Raw genomic sequence first — 18,697 nt, forward strand, 5'->3', positions numbered from 1 at the left:
TATAGTTCACGATGTACAGAAAAATCCTTTAGGCCAAACTTAAATATGAAGGAGGCAGCTTTAGGCTAAACTTGATTTAATAATTCCCAGCTTTTGGTCATTTTCTCAATTTTGAGAGATTGACCAAAACTTTAGTTATTGATGTCAGTATCACTATTGGTCTTGAAGCCCACTGGGAAACAGTCGACCAGTGGGTTTTGCAAAGGTAGGAATGAGGACTGAGTAGGGGGTACCTCCTTATGCGGGAACGTCCTACTTGCAGGAGAAAAACGAAACCTGGTTTGTTCTAGGATTTATGTGTTTCCTGAAAATCTTAGTCTGATGACATCATATTTAGCAAAAGTGACTCCATTTTTGTTTGGTTTGGTCTGTTGGGGCCTAATGCATGAGCTCAGTCCAAAATGATGGCCTCCATAATTTTGTTTAAAAATTCTGCCTTTTAAATTTAAGTGAAAGTGTGTGAACAAAACTTTGGGCCTTAGCTCCACTCTCAGTTACCATCATTTTGGGTTTCCATCTTAGCATATCATTCATAGTTTATGGAGTCCCCATGGTTGCACATTTTTCTCAGCTCTCGTCATTCCAGTAGAAGAGAGACCATTTGACATTCTTGAGAAGGCTGCATTCAAACATTTAAAACATTTGAGAGAAGACAGCACACCAGGGAAATGATTATTATGTCTATTGGGAGCATAATACCAAGAGTTTGGAGTATGCTCCTTACCCAGGGTCCCTGATATGGTTTGGCTGTGTCCCGAAGAAATCTCATCTTGAATTGTACCTCCATAATTCCCATGTGTTGTGGGAGGGACCTGGTGGGAGATAATTGTATCATGGGGGCAGTTTCCTCTATACTATTCTCATAGTGGTGAATAAATCTCACTGGATCTGATGGTTTTATAAGGGGTTTCCCTTTTCTCTTGGCTCTCATTCTGTCTTTCCTGTTGTCATGTAAGATGTGCCTTTCACCTTCCACCATGATTGTGAGACCTCCTTAGCTATGAAGAACTGTGAGTCGTTAAACCTCTTTTTCTTTATAAATGGCCCAGTCTTGGGCATGTCATTATCAGCAGTGTGAAAATGGACTAATGCAGTAAATTGGTACAGAGAATAGGGTGCTGCTGAAAAGATACCAAAAATGTAGAAGGGACTTTGGTACTGGGTAACAGACAGAGGTTGAAACAGTTTGGGCGCCTAAGAAGAAGACAGAAAAATATGGGAACATTTGGAACTTTCTAGAGATTTGGACCAAAATGCTGATAATGATATGGACAATGAAATCCAGGTTGGGATGGTCTCAGATGGAGATGAGGAACTTGTTTGGGAACTGGAATAAAGGTGACTCTTGCTATGTTTTAGCAAAGAGACTGGCAGCACTTTGCCCCTGCCCTAGGGATTTGTGGAACTTTGAACTTGAGGGAGATGATTTAGGGTATCTGGTGGAAAAAATTTCTAAGCAGCAAAGCATTCAAGCAGCGACTTGGGTGCTGTTAAAGACATTCAGTTTTAAAAGGAAAACAGAGCATTAGAAGTTTACAAAATTTGCAACCTGACAATGCAATAGAAAAGAAAAACCCATTTTCTGAAGAAAAATTGAAGCTGGCTACAGAAATTTACATAAGTAATGAGGAGCTAAATGTTAATCACCAAGACAATGGGGAAAATGTCTTCAGGACATGTCAGAGACCTCCGCAGCAGCCCCTCCAGTCACAGGCCTGGAGGCCTAAGAGGAAAATATAGTTTTGTGTGCCAGGCCCAGGCTCCATCTGCTGTATGCAGCCTGGGGACTTGGTGCCCTGTGTCCCAGCTGCTCTAGCCATGGCTAAGAGGGGCCAAGGTACAGTTCAGGCCATGGCTTCAGAGGATGCAAGCCCAAAGCCTTGACAGCTTCCATGTGATACTGAGCACACAGGTGCACAGAAGTCAAGAATTGAGGTTTGGGGACCTTTGCCTAGATTTCAGAGGATATATGGAAATGCCTAGATGTCCAGAAAGAAGTTTGTTGCAGGAGTAGGTCTCTGAGGCAGATACTCTTTTAGCGCAGTGCAGAAGGGAAATATGGGGTTGAAGCCCCCACATGGAGTCCCCACTTGGGCACTGCCTAGCAGAGCTATGAGAAGTGGGCCACCATCTTCCAGGCCCCAGAAAGGCAGATCGACTGAAAGCTTGTACCAGGTGCCTGGAAAAGCCACAGACACTCAATACCAGCCTGTGAAAGCAGTGGTGGGAGAGGCTGTGCCCTGCAAAGCCATAGAGGCAGAGCTGCCCAAGGCAATGGGAACCTACCCCTTGCATTAGTGAGACCTGGATGTGACACATGGAGTCAAAGGAGATAATTTTGGAGCTTTAAGATTTGACTGCCCTGCTGGATTTTAAACTTGTATGGGGCCTTTAGCCTCTTTGTTGTGGCCAGTTTCTCCCATTTGGAATGAGTGTATTTACCCAGTGCCTGTACCCCATTGTATCTAGGAAGTAACTAACTTGCTTTTGATTTTACAGGCTTATAGGCAAAAGGGACTTGCCTTGTCTTAGATGGGACTTTGGACTGTGGACTTCCAAGTTAATGCTGAAATGAGTTAAGACTTTGGGGGATTGTTGGAAGGCATAACTGGATTTAAATGTGAGGACATGAGATTTTAGAGGGGTCAGGGGTGGTGTGATATGGTTTGGCTGTGTCCCCACCCAAATCTCAATTTTAATTGTAGCTCCCATAATTCCCACATGTTGTGGGAGGAACCCAGTGGGAGATAACTGAATCATGGGGGCAGTTCCCCCCCCCCATACAGTAATCGTAGTAGTCAATAAGTTTCATGAGATATGATGGTTTGATAAGGGGTTTTCCCTTTTGCTTGGCTCTCATTCTGTCTTGTCTGCTACCATGTAAGATGTGTCTTTCGCTGTATGCCACCTTAACTTGAGATCCTAAAACTATTCTCCAATGTTTCCTATAAGTTGTAAAATCACCATTTCTGTATTTAAGTTCTTGATTCATCTGGCCATGATTTCTGTTCATGGTGGGTTATAGAGATCTATTGTATTATTTTTTTCTCTAAGTGAAAAAATTATTCTTCCTATTGTTTTTCTTTGATTCCTTTTTAATTCATGTTTCTTTGTTTCTTTTCATATTTAGTGTTTCTATTTTTCTGTCTTGTGTTGTGCTAATTGAATGTTTCTTTCATTTTTTTCCTCCTTTGGAATTTATGATTTGTTTTTCTACTCTTTCCTGTTGTGACTCTAAAATATGTAAAATATTCATTTACCCAACAGTCTAAAATTGATCATTAGCTTTATTCTCCTATATTTTGAATGCCTTAGTGCCAGGTATCCATTTCAGTGATTCACAATCTTATTTTATCATCAATGATTTTAGTTATATTTAGTTTATACCAAAAATTATACATTATTTCCACTACCTTTCAGATGGTCTTTTGTCTTCATAACTCTTGCATTTCTGATCATTCTTCTGTAAATATTTTTCTTCTTGATGAAGTAAATCCCTGTAATCTTCATCTATCGATTGATGTCTTCGCACTAGATTCTTTCTTCTTTAATGTTTCTTATTTTGTCTCACTCTTGAATATGATGTTGCTAAATATAGAATTCTGGTTGACCATTCTTTGCTGTTAGGTCTTTCAAGATGAAATTTAACTGTCTTGTGGCTTGTTATAATTACAAATAAGTTTTTAGTTTAATTGACATTTCTTTGTACACAATGGGCACTTGGCTGGCTGCTTTTAATGTATTATTTTTAACATTTTCTAGTTTCAATCTCATGAATACATATTCTACAAATATTTATGGGATTTCTGACCTTGTAGAATGATTTCCTAATACATATTGGAATTTTTCAGCCATTATCTTCTCAATATTTTCTTTATTCTTCCTCTCATCACCTCTGGAATTCCTGGCTTCTTCATTTTACCCTCATGTTTTTGGATGTTGCAGTATCTCCAACTTTTTATCTCTCTAAAGCATCTTCTACGTATTTTTTTCAGATATATCTTCCATATTAGTTTGCTCTTGAATTACATATGCTTTGTTATCTAATACATGTTGTGTTTCAAAGTTTAATGTATATATATATTATTTTTCAGAATTTCTGTCTTATATTTTTAAATATTTCTGCTTTTTAAATAAATTGTTCATGCTCTATTATGTTTTAAAATGCTGCTTTAATTTGTTTAAATATCTTAAATATAACTTTTCATAAACTGTTTCTGTTCCTTATATTCCAACACTTGTGAATTCAGAAGTTCTAATTTTTAAGTTTTATTTTCCTTTTGACTCATGGTGGCTCATTTTTCTTATGATTTTAGTAAGTTTTGAATGTCAACAATATTTTTTAAACTTCCTCTGTGGAGATCATTTGAGAACTGAGTTTAAAGTAAACTCCTTCTTAGTGGGTTTGTGGTTCCTTTGCCGTACTCCTGGAAATACTAGCAATCTGAGACCAGCTTTTTACTCACCTTTACTCTCCTTTGTGCAACATTCTAATTAGAATTCTCATGACAAGCCTTGACTAAGAGGACTATGTATCTACACAGTCTCCCTTCATAGATTTCACAAGGTCTAGGTGTATGTGAGTGTGCTAAATTTAAAAAAATTGAAAATAAAATTTAAAAACTGATTTCATAAGGGTGTGTGTGTGTGTGTCTGTGTATTCTTTGACAGATAGTGCTGTCTCTTGGGGGTCCTCGGTCCTGGCCTCATGAGTCTAGTGTTTTCACATAGATCATTATGATGCAGTTAAAGATTCTGTTTTGTCCCTGTTTTCTAGAAGCAGCTTTAATTACACCCAAGTTCTAATCTACTAAAGCTACCAAAAACCTTTAGGGCAAACACAAGATACAATACTTATTTTCTTTCTTGCCACCTAAAACTTCCTTAGTAGTCAACATATCAGCCATATATTACAAGAATGTTTTTACTATTTTTTATCCAGCATTTTAGGTAGTCCTCTCAAATGGATGAAAATGGAATTATAGCTTCAGTGAATATCATTCTATAACTATTTATTGTAAAAATGGCTACCTAGCACTACTTATTAATATGGTTTATACTTTAAGATTCATTAAGGAAGCATCTTTTTTTCAGATTGAATTGATATGGGAAACTGTATTTTTTCTAAATAGATTCAATATTTATAACATATTTTACCAAGGGATTGTAAAATAGTCAGTACTCTGGGGTTATCTGCTAAATGAAGGGTTTGCCTCTGATAAAGGCAATTTATGTTTAATGTGAGCATTTACATTGCATCAGCATTTTAGAATATAACATTAAATGACCAACTGCCTATTACTAATGAACACAAATTGGGTCATTTATTTTAGTCCTGAAAATAAATTATGACATTTTATATTCTTAAATATTTTTTGAGGTGGGAAAAATCTTTTGTAAACTCTTGTTAAAAGATTACTGCTTTTAATTTTTCTTGTATTATTGATGTACTTTATATATAAAACAGTCACAAAATATAATTATTTTGATTGGCATATTAGGCAAAATATGTGATCAAACCCACTCAAATCTTAATACTAGAATCTGAGCACATTCAAGATGACATTGTCATTAACCAACAATTAATAGTAGTAACTACCATGTATTAAGTGTTAAAATATGCGATTGTGCTAGACTCTTTATAGACACTTAATAATCACAACATCTTTTGCAATAGAAACATTTCTATTTTACATATGGGAAAACTTATGGTCAGCAAATTAAGCAGCTTAGCCCGTCATGCAATACTTACAAATTATATAATTACAAGGCAAAAACAATTTGCTGAAAGAATTGATTGATAAGTACACTAAAATATATTAAAAGATAAATCTTTGTTTATATGTTAATTTGTTCCTTTCATAATTGGTAGTTAAATATTTCTTATTTATTTCATCTCAATTTTTAGGCTAAAATTATTTCTTTTTTATTGACAGAAATGTAGTGTAACGTCATGGTTTCACATATTAGTTTTATACTAAGATTGCCTGAGATTAAACCGTGGCAACATCACTTACCGCTTTGTGACTTGAGGTAAATTATAACACCTTTCTGTGCCTCAGGTTTATAATATATAAAATGGAAATAAATAATTATGTCGTGCTGAAGATGTAAAAAGTTAATGCATGTAAAACACTGCTGACAATACACACCAAATAGTGCTCACTAAGTGTTTATATATGGGTGTTATAATATCATCTGTCTCCAGCAGTAATTTCTATACTATAACTTTTAATGTTGTCTAAACTGGAAATCCTTATTTTGTCTGTTAGCCTGGATATTAATGTATAGCTTTTATGACACTGCTTTATGTGACTAGAGGGATATTTTCCTATTTCTGTTATTTTTGTTCTTTTTCTCATAGTGTCTGAATAACTGAAAATGACAGATGTGTGGGTTCTAGGTGAGTAAAGTAATTGTATATTGTAATTTTTGTCTTTAAAAAATACCATTTTATGGCCAGGCGCGGTGGCTCACACCTGTAATCCCAGCACTTTGGGAGGCCGAGGCAGGTGGATCACGAGGTCAGGAGATTGAGACCATCCTGGCTTACATGGTGAAACCCCGTCTCTACTAAAAATACAAAAAATTAGCCAGGAGTGGTGGCGGGCACCTGTAGTCCCAGCTACTCAGGAGGCTGAGGCAGGAGAATGGCGTGAACCCGGGAGGCGGAGCTTGCAGTGAGAGGAGATCGCGCTACTGTACTCCAGCCTGGGCGACAGAGCGAGACTCAAAAAAAAAATAAAAAACAAAAAAAAAAAACATTTTATTTCCGTAAAGTGAAGAATTTACAAAACTGTAATGAAGGCTGGTTTGCCAACATTTTTTTGCTGCATAACTCCATGCCTTTAGGAGCCGTAGAAAGTAGAACTTTCCCACTTAGACCGTGAAAAGAGAGGACGACAACTCGATCAGTCTGTTTTCACACTCTGATAATTGAAGTCAGTGACTCAACGTATTGGTTGTGTAATTCAAAAGATGTCAACATTCACAGATTTAGTGACTTTATTTGTTTCATACAGAAGGACAAACTTTCTCACTCTTGCAAAAAACTCCAGTGAGCTTCCTTTCTAGAGCTATTACAGTAACACACTTGAATGACAGCAACTGAGAATCCATATATAGTCATATACGTTATAACATTTCAGTCAATGACAGACTGAATATATAATGACTGTGTTTCTATAAGATTGAAATACCATATTTTTTACCGTATCTTTTCTATGTTTAGACAAATACCATTATTTACAATTGCCTATAGTATTCAGTATAGTAACATGCTGTACAGTTTTGTAGCCTAGAAGCAATGGGTTATATCACACAGCCTACATGTGTAGTAGCTTATACCATCTAGGTTTGTGTAAGTATGCTCTATGATGTTTGCACAATGATGAAATCACCTAAGGACACATTGCTTAGGACATATTCTCATCATTAAGTGACACATGACTGTAAGTCTATGTACCTTTAAATAACTTGCTCTTTCAATATATATAAATTTGTATTTTCAAAGAACTCTTAAGACAAAGTGTACTAACCTCTCTTTGATTATAGTGTAAAATATCAGTGTTATTCTGGGAAAAAATACCCAAAAAATAAATTGCATTTCCCTATTTCAAAAATATTCATGAGAAATTAACACTGACTTGTTCAATTTTGATTAAGACTTAGGAAAAATGAGTTTATTTTTCTTTTTCTTGTCTGATGCCATGCACTACTTTAAATTAAATGGATATTAGAAGAAATGGAATCCAATCCCCTTTATTTTACAGATGGAGAAGTTGAAGCTCAGAGATACCCACATTTATGCGGCTCAATACAACAGCTACATGAACGGTTCCACTCACTTCATTGCACTCCCAATATGTCCTTTATGAAGTCATTTTCAATTGTTTTATCCTTTTTCCTCTTATGCTTTTTTAAATCTTATTACATGAAGGGCTAATGATTTAGTTAATCCTGTGGACAATATAACTAAAGATTGTCTAGTATGGATTTGGTGATATTGAATAAATTAGAAAAAGCAAAAACCACTTTTATGTAATAATTCTACTTACTTTTCAAGTCCTTATGGTGGAATATTATGAGTTCAAGTCCTCATGGTGGAATATTATCAGGTAGGCACACTGAGTAAAACATAATGTGAAATTTATGGTGAGATTTTTTTTTTGTCCTCAGTTTTACAATTACAAAATGATTTGTAGAGAAGGATAGAGATTAGGGAATCACAGGAGGCAAAGTGAGTGGTCCTATGTATGTCTCTCTTCTTTGTTTTCAAGAACTAAATGTAGGGGTACATAGCTTATTTCCCATGGCTGTGTCTATGATCTTCAGTGAGATAATGCATAACAAGTGCTTAGAATGATGCCTGAGACATAGTAAGCACTTGATAAATGTTATTAATTCACAGATTTATTTTGGTTATTGATGGTGTTAGAAAACTTAATTGAATAATTTGAACATTCCTAAAACTTGTTTCCTTTTGGATTCCATTGGCCTTGGATTTTTGCTTATTCATAAGAAGGGGTGAAATTGTATATCTCAAAGCACATAAAGTATAACCCCTTTAGGATAAACCTATTTAGAGAGGGAAGTCCTACTAGCAGGCTCTTCCCCTCTAAATTAGGAGACTGCGAATCCTCAGTGTGTAGAAAAAAATTAAACCAAGTACTACTAGTAATAGAAAAGCAACCAGTGCATACTGAATTATAGAATATTTGTATACAGCAAACTTAATTCCAGCAAATACTTACTGAAAAGTGGTGGTATTTTGTATTCTAATCCTTGCAATGTCTGTGCTTATTTTTAGGAAATTAAATTACTTCATAATATTTCTGAATTACATTTAAAATCATCCATGGAGCTGTGAACAATTCTTATGTGAGATTCTAGCATGTTAATCTTGCAAACTCATCCAGAGCACCTAAAGATCCATGCTGGGAGAAGAGATAAGAATGTTAATTTCATTTATTTTTCTATCTGTTACCACTTAGAGGGAAAGTGAATTGTTGTCTAAAAAAGTTAATGTTTGTACCTTATTTTTATGGCTGATACTATTTTCAGGACTGAATTGTTCTAACAAGCAAAAGCTAAACATTAATTCTATCCAAAGGGGTAACTACTCTCAGAGGCACCCGCAATATAAATTTTTTCAGGTAAGGAGCTGAGGAAATACAGTGCCTTAGAGAAATTTGTCTATTTTAAAATCAGTCTTCTAATACCATTTATTCAACAAATACTTATCAGACACCTACCATGTACCAGGAATGGTGGATATAACAATGCATGAAAATCTTCCCCTCTTCAAGGATTTCACTGTACATATGATGCAATATTTGACCTGAAATAATGTTAACTCTGAAAGAGTGAAATTTAAAGCAAAATATAAGAATTGGCATAAGAAAAGTACAGAAAGAGATGTTCTCAAACATCAGGGAAAGGAAAAGCAGTTTTATTGGGCGAGGTAAGGAAATTCTTATTATAGAGAGGACATTTGATATGAACACTGAACAAAAGTAATATTTTCACAGGTAGAGGTGACAGGTCTGAGGTAGAGAATTTCAGATGTTTGAGGAAGGCATGAGCAAAGCATAAGGCATACACTTAGAAATAATCCTGGAAACAAAGTAGTAGTCGGAGAACTTGAAAGAGGTAAAATATTGAGAGTTAGGGGGGTTGAGGTAAACAGAGCCCTACTGAAGTACAAAATGGCAAATGTAACTAGTTTTCTCCCTTAATATTGAATTAAGCTGAAATTGATAGACTCATATTGTCATACTACTTTCAATTTTTTATGAATTAAGAAATACAAATATGAGGACAGTAATATGTTAGCCCTAGGTTCACCTTTAAGAATTAGTATACTTTAGATTTTAAATAGCTTTAAGTTACTGAATTTAAAGTGGATTATGGAATATAGACACAGTATCTTACTTAGCATGCCCAGTGATCACTTTTTCCAAGGCAAGTTACTTCAGTAACTCAATTGAACTTTCAAGAGTGTTAGTTTTTTTTGTTATTGTTCAAATTACCATTCCGGCATCTCTACCATGTTGGTTTTTCTCCACCTATGGGACTCCTGACTATAAGTTGTACTGTTATCTCCAGAAATCTAACTTTATAACAAAATTACTCAAAGTAAACAAGATGGTAAGAATAGCATCTTGTCTTCATATACCTTTTAAAAAGAGAGAAACTTACCTTAAAGCCACAAAGAAGGTTTTCCACTACATCTCCTTTGAATTTTTCTGTGATGCCATGAATTTTGAGGCATGAAAGATAGAGGGGAAAGCTAGTCCATTATCTTACACACAATTATTGACTAGAAGTGATTTTTTTTTTACTTTCTAGTGAAAATGGATATTATACAGTCTTCTACTTCAACAAAAACTTTCCCACATATTCTTGTAAAAATATTTTTAAAATATCTATACACAGAAGAAAGTAGACTGTAAAGATGAACAGATTAAGAATGAGGGGAAGTACCTGGATCCAGAAATTGTACCAGGGGCCAACTGGACTGATGAGATAAAACAGTTTCAGGAGTATAGTAAAAGGGGATATTACAGTAAGTTATAAATGCTGAGCCCAGGCTAAAAAGTGGGAAGGCAGGTATAGCCTTTCATGAAGTCTTAAATTTGACATTGAACAAAATATGAGAATTCTTTTTGGTTGAGGGAGAAGTCTTAGGAATATTTCATATTGCCACATAAGTTTCCCATACCTAAAACTATTATTGAAAGCACAAAAAATCCCTACATCAAATTTTAATCAAAATCTATTTTCCATTTTAAATACCAATGAAATGAGATAATACTGTTGATGGGTCATCTGGGAAAGAAACCTTCATTGTACAGCTTGATTGAAACTGAGGTGTGTCAGCTCTAAAGCTGCTATGAATGGCTTGAAAAGAAGAAAGAGAAGAAAAATAAATTGGGAAAAAGGTGAGGCGGAGCTATAGAGTGATGAAAATAAATACTGTGGCCATAAACATTCAATTTAACTGCTTCTTAAACTAACTTTGCACTTAATATTACAGTCACATCAACCAATAATTGCCTCTTTAAGCTACTTTTGGTCTGAATTTTATGCCATTTTCCAGTTAGGACCAAATTCCTAACTGATATATCAACCAATCTTATTGATGCCAAAAGTTCAACATTAACATTTAATTCTTATGGAGAATTACTGAACTCTTTCTGCTCTTCTTTTTCTGAAGTAGTAACTTTTATGTAAAGTCACCAACATAGCAACTTCAATGGGATTATAGATCACTATTCATGAGAACTGGAGGATCTGCTGCATCATAAAAACAGTGGGGGCCTGAGGTGAATGATACTGCTGTATCATTTGTTGTACTGTTATAGGAAGAAAAGTTAGAGAAATAAAATTACTTTTATTTTTTTGGTGGGTTAGGGATAAGGAAGACTTTTAGTTTTCTGAAGAAATATTTTAGGTTTTATTTATTTCCCTTCAAAGTGTGCTCAAACTTATTTAAACAAATGATATTTAAGTTATATAAGTTGATGGAAACATTCGAATTAACAAATATGATTTGTTCTCTGAAAAATTATTATCTAAATATTCACTTTAGAAAATATCGTCACCATCTGAACACCTTATCTTGACATTTAATTCACTCATTGCAGCAGTAAATGCAGAAATCTGCTAATTCATCTTCTTTATGATTTTCCTTCTAATGTACTCTACTTCAGCCAGACTTACAGCCCATGGTTTCCTGGACAGACAATAGATATTTCCACCATTATAACTTTAATCTAATGGAGTATGCCTAGTTCTTCATTTTACAATCCCCATATTTTCCAAATATTGCCAATTTTTTAAGAACAAGGTAAAATTTTATTTCTATTGCAAACTTTTCCTTCATTATTTAGAAATAATTTCCTAGTTTTCTGAACATCTAAATATTTTCACTTATACATTTTTTTGCATTAGTCCCAATATATTTGTACTTTTTAATGGTTTTATTTGCATATACTTTACCCTTTGGATTGACAAGTTAAGTTTCTATGCACTTTTAATCTTTAAATATGATTCAGCATCCAGAAGAGTGGCATTTATATAATGAAAGAAAAAATATGTGTATAATGTGACTAACATATTTATTGAGATAATCAATAAATTTTCTTACTTTGTTAGATAGTTGACATTACTATGGCTGAGGTAAGGTATTTAGTGTCCAAATCTTCATTATTTATACAAGCACAGACAATACTAGGAGAGCCTCCTGGGTTAATTTTACATTAAAAACTCTTGGAAGATTATTATTACTATGCAATTTACCCTTGGACAACATGGAAGTTAGGGGAGTGATACTTGTGCAGTCAAAAATCCATATATAACTTTTGACTCCCCCAAAACTTAAGAACTAAAAGCAACTGTTGACAGGAAGCCTTACTAATAAAATAAAGTCAACTTAAATATCTTTTTTTGTGTATATATATATATATTACATTCTGCATTCTTCTAACAAAATAAGCTTAAAAAGTTATTAAAAATAAGAAACAGAAAATGTATTTACTGTTCATCAAGTAGAAGTGGATCATCACAAAGGTCTTCATCTTTCTTGTCTTCATGTTGAGTTGGCTGAGGATGACGAGGAGGAAGAGTTGGTTTTGCTGTCTCAGGTGTGGCAGAGGCAGAAGAGGTGAAGGACATATTAATAGAAGGGAAAGCAGGAGTTACATACTCAGTGTAACTTTGGTTGAAAAAAACCTGTGTTTAAGTGTACCCGCACAGTTAAAACCAGTATTGTTCAAGGGTCGACCATATAATAATATTTTATAAAACCTGTGATAAAGACTATAAAATTTTATACTCTATGAAAATTGATTTTATGTAAATATAATTTAGTGTTTCTAATTCAGGTTTAGCCATTTTTATTAAGAATTTACTATGCATAACCTCTATACATTCTGTTAATTCAATTAGTCCATGTTCAACCGTGAAGTACAGAAATGAACAAATGGTTTCTACCTTGAGGATCTTCTATTATAGTTTTAACAAAATTTAAATTTCACTCTTTGAAAAAAGAATAACGTAAGAGTTATATAGATGTATCTAAAATATACAATTAAAGTAGACATCTGGCCTAGCTAATTTAGACTTTAAAATTTACTTTTGGCTAAAATTATTCAGATAACATTTTGATTCTTTAATTCATTTAATCTGTATGGTCATAGCCTAAATGATTTGCCCTAAGCATACTTAACTAGGCATTAAATTGAAGTTTAATAGGATCATTATGGAGGTTAGATACTTTAATGATTTATTAAAAGACATTTATGAGTGTATACAGCAATATATCCATTATATACTTGCAAATACTCAAAAATACTTTATATTAATAATATACTATTTAATCAATATAATTAAATTTCATAAATATCTAGTTATAGTGACACGGTCTAACATTAAATGATCATTGCTAAAACACATGTTGGGGGACTGAGCTGGGTAGCAGCTAAATACCAACATACTTATTGATTACTTGCTCATCATGAATGTTATTGGAACTTCAATTAAAAATTATATGAACTTTAATTCTATTAAAAATATTATGTAAATTTGATTAAACTATTTTTTGTGTTATCTTCTTACATTTATATCATCTATTATATATGGTTTACACGGATTTCTTACTGGATTTTGAATTATTCTGCTATATCATCGTATATAAGTTAGGACATATCTTCAGGGATAAACTGTTTTGAAAATGATACCACAAATAAATGAAGAACACTGATAAATGTGTGAATAGATATATGAGATATAAGATACCAATACCAGAAAGATCTCTGGAAAATTTCCAAATATTCAGAAACTAAATTAAACACATGAAATAATGAGTGTCTCAAGGAAGGAATCAAAAAGGAAATTGGGGAGCATATTGAACTAAATGAAAATACAAATGCAACATATAATTTATGAGATGTAGCTTCAGTTTTAAATAAGAAGTTTATTAATATTTGAGAAACATTTTTAAAATATATCAGTAAGTGGATATTTTAAAAAAGAAAATCTCATATTTCATCTTACAACACTATAGAAAGAACAAATTAAATTTAAACAGATAAATTATAATAATAAAAATGAGATCAGGAATCAATGAAACAGAAAACACAAAATAGAGAAAACAGATTAAATTGAAACCTAGTTGGGGGGCTGTTCCAAGATGGCTGAATAGGAACAGCTCCAGTCTACAGCTCCCAGCATGAGCAACACAGAAGATGGATGATTTCTGCATTTCCAACTGAGGTACTGGGTTCATCTCACTGGGGCTTGTTGGACAGTGGGTGCAGGACAGTGGGTGCAGTGCAACAAGCGTGAGCTGAAGCAGGGCGAGGCATTGCCTCACCTGCTCACCTGGGAAGCACAACGGGTTAGAGAATTCCCTTTCCTAGCCAAGGGAAGCCGTGACAGACGGCACCTGGAAAATCGGGTCACTCCCACCCTAATACTGCGCTTTTCCAACAGTCTTAGCAAATGACACACCAGGAGATTATATCCTGCGCATGGCTTGGAGGGTCCTATGCCCACAGAGCCTTGCACATTGCTAGCACAGCAGTCTGAGATCAAACTGTAAGGCGGTAGCGAGGCTGGGGGAGGGGTGCCAGCCATTGAGAAGATCAATAAAATTGATAAATCTGTAGTCAAACTGATCAAAAAATAGAAAGTTCATAAATTACCAAAATTAGAAATAAGAGAGATGATTTAATTACACAATCTAGAAGTACTAAAGAGGTAATAAGGGGATCTTATGGTGACTGAAAGCTGATCTGTGGTTCCCTGAAAATCAGTGTATGGAGTGGGAAGGTTAATCAGAGAGCCCAATGAAGCCTGTGAAACTTTGGAGTTGATGATTGTGTTTATTATCTTGTGTGTCATGATTTTTCAGTTTTATTCATATGTTAAAATGTATTTGATGGTATATTTTAAATATGCATGGTTATCTTGTGTCAATTCTACTTTAATAAATCTGTTTAAAACATTAAGAGATGACAATGTGAGATCATAAAGAAATTTGAATGGTATTTGGGATGAAGTTGCATTCAGAAAGGAAAAGTTGTATAAAATAAGGATATAGAGACAAAAAATAAGGAGTGAAAGAACAATGTGGGGCTATAGGTAACAAATGTAGTGATCATGGTAGATTTTTTTGTGTTGGTGAAAATAAATGGGTAATTTTTCTAAAAAAATAACTTTTAAAGGGTCATAATTATGTCTGGAAAATCCAGGAATAGTTTATATTTCTTTATTGATCATAGCTTGTGAAAATAGAACTATTATAGCACACACTTGAATACTCTTCATTTGACTTATGTAACCTGCAGGATAAAGGACTTGAAACAGTATGCCAGTTATCAATTCAAATTTTTCCTTCAATTAATGCCCTGCCATAATGGACAGAATCCCTTTAAAGCGTCCTCGTTTATGGTGAGCACCATGTGATACTTCTCAGTAGAGAGGGCTAGAGGGAACTTGGGGGAGAAAGAGGCTCTCTTGCTGTTTCCTGCTGCTGCCCAGTGGGTTACCAGTGGTGCGGAACTGAGAACATCAATGTTGCAGACAAGGTCCTGCCTGGCAATAAGCTTCCAGCGGCCCGGTTCATGGAAGTAAGGCTAAAAGACTTCCCACCTTCACCTGCATCGCGATTCCTTCTGCAGGCCCTGTGCAGCAGTTTTATAGAGTTCTCAGCAAGCTGCCTCTCCCTCTGCACACTGACACTGCTTATTTGCCCACTGACTGCAGACCAGTTCTGAATTAGGCAGACCAGTTCTGGATTAGGCAAACCAGTAAACTCCTCTGCTATCAGTCGGCTGAACTAAATCTCCAACAAAATGTGGACTCTTTCCAAGTTTGTCCTTCCTTCAGTACTCTCTCTCATTCTTCGAGCACCATACAGAGTTTCCTTATACTTATAGTCACTCCTTTAGCAGAGTTGCATAATCTTCATATCTCACTTTCCCTGTTTAATCTGCTGCGTGATATTTACATATTGATTGGATTCAGATGGATTTAAATGTATACATACTAAAACCCCTGCAAAGAGTACCACGAAAGATACTTAACTAAATTCCAATAAATAAATGTTTTGCTTTTTTTTCTATCGAGAGATTAAATAACCCTCCTCTTTCTATCAGGTACTCCAGAAAAATCTTAGCCAATAGAAAAATACAGAGGTTATGCCAGAGAGAATTCAGACAATGTGATAATTCCATTGATTAAGGGACCTATTATGAATATTTTTAAAAACTGCTTATTTCCAATTGTTCATTCCTAGTACACATAAATATTCTTTTGTGTGTATGTGTGTATTTACTTTGTATTCGGTGCTCTTGATAAACTCACTAGTTCTATAATTTTTTTTGTAGATTTCCTGGGATTGTGTAATATGCTACATAATCATTTCATCTGATTTCAGGGAGTATTGTTTTTTTTTCTTTCCAGTCTGCATGACTTTCTTTTTTCTCCCCTTGTTGCACTAGCTAAAATTTCTAGTACAATGATGAATAGAGTAGTGAAAGCAGATATTTTTACTTTGATACCAAACTTAGAAAACATTCATTCTTTTACCATTAAGTATGGCACAAGCTGCAGGTTTTTGTGTATGTCCTGTATCAAGTTGAAGACTTCTTTTCTATTCTTTCATGAGAGATTTTCATCATGATAAATGTTGAGTTTTGCCAAATGCTTCCTCTATGCCTTAGTCACATGTCACAGTTTTACTTAAAAGAAAAAAAAATTGTGGCCAGGAGCAGTGGCTCACGCCTGTGATCCCAGCACTTTGGGAGGCTGAGACGGGCAGATCACCTGAGGTCAGGAGTTAGAGACTAGCCTGGCCAACATGGTGAAACACCGTCTCTACTAAAAATATAACAAATTAGCTGGGCCTAGTGGTGCACGCCTGTAGTCCCAGCTACTCGGGAGGCTGAGGCAGGAGAACCGCTTGAACCGGGGAGGTGGAGGTTGCAGTGAGCCGAGATAGCGCCACTGCACTCCAGCCTGGGTGACAGAGTAAGACTCAGTCTCAAAAAAAAAAAAGTGGTAAATTTCGTGAATTACCTGGATTAATACTTGGATGTAAAGGCAAATTTTATTCCCACGATAAATTTCACATTCAAAGTGTATTATATAGTTTTAGTATAGTGTTAGATTTCTTTGCTAGATTTTTATTCAGTTTTTTTTTTTTTAATCTATGTTAGTGAAAAATGTTGGTCCATAGTTGTCTTCTTCCTTTATAGTATTTTTCTGGTTGTAATATCAGGATAATACTGCCTTCACAGAATAAATTAGGATTTTCCTTCTCTTCAAGTTTCTAGTCAAATTTTGTAGAATTGCCATTTTGTGTTTTTTAAATGTTTAGTAGAATTAACCAGTGAAGTCATTAGCATCTGGAGGTTTGCTTTTGTTGAAAGAGTTTGACTTACAAATTCAATTTCATATATATATATATATGTATATATATGTTATCTTTTTTTATTGTGCTATGAGTTTGTCTCTCAAAAACTTGTACATTTTAACTAAGTCTTCAGAAATATTGGCATAAAGTTGTATATAACATTTATTACATTACACTTTTATTTCCAGTAGAATATGTAGTGATGTAATCTCTTTTATTCATGATTTTGGAAATTTGTTTTTTTCCCATCTCCTATTTCACTGATTTCATGTTTTCATTCAGAACTTTTTAAATTTATTTGCATTTAATTCTCACTTTTCTTTACAGTGTGTTAAGATGAAAATTGTGGCCATTGACTTTAGATCTTTTTTTCCCTCTGGTATAGCCTTTTTGTCATAAATTTCCTTTGTAAATGTTACAAATGTGCTATTTTAACAGCTCCACACGAATTCCAATATGTTGCAGTTTCATTTTGCTTCAGCTCAAAATTACAACTAATTTTCACTTTTATTCCTTCATATGTCTTGGGATTTTCCAGAGGTTTTTTTTTTATTGATTTCTCTTTTAGTTTAATTGATTGAAAAGTCCAGAGAATGTATCTTGTATGCCTTGAATCCTTTAAAACAATTTAGATTTGTCTTCTGTTCCAGAATATCATCTATCTTGGCAAATGTCTCATGTTTCCTTAAAAAGAATGGTGTTCTGCTGTTGATGGTGTGTAATCTATAAATATCAAATTGGTAAATTTTGTTTGTAAAATTGGTCAGATCATCTGTATTACTAATGATCTTCTATCTACCTGTTCTTTCTATTATTGAGAAAAGGGTGTTAAGATCTTTGCTTGTAATTGTAGATTTGCTTTTTCTCCTTTCAGTTCAATCAGTTTTCACTTTGGGTATTTCGAAGCTCTGTGATTATTTGTATAAATCTTTAGGACTATTGAAATTTGAAGAGTGATTGATCTCTTACTCTTCAAAATAACCTGTTTATCTCTGGTAATATTTTTTTCTTTGTAATCTATTTTGTCTGATGTTAATATGTTACACCAGCCCTTTTATGCTTGGTGTTAGCATGTCATATCTTTTTTCAAACATATTATTTTATTTCTGTGTTCATAATTAAAGTGCATCTTTATAGGCAGCATATAAGTAGACCTTGGTGTTTTAATCAATATCATGGTCTCTCACATTTAAATGAAGCATTTAGAGTACTTACATTTAATGTGATTATTGGCATCTTTATCTTCAAAATTATTACTCTAATTATCCCTTATAC

Source organism: Gorilla gorilla, chromosome 13, assembly GCF_029281585.2.
Source record: "Gorilla gorilla gorilla isolate KB3781 chromosome 13, NHGRI_mGorGor1-v2.1_pri, whole genome shotgun sequence".
In the NCBI taxonomy this organism is placed as follows: Eukaryota; Metazoa; Chordata; class Mammalia; order Primates; family Hominidae; genus Gorilla; species Gorilla gorilla.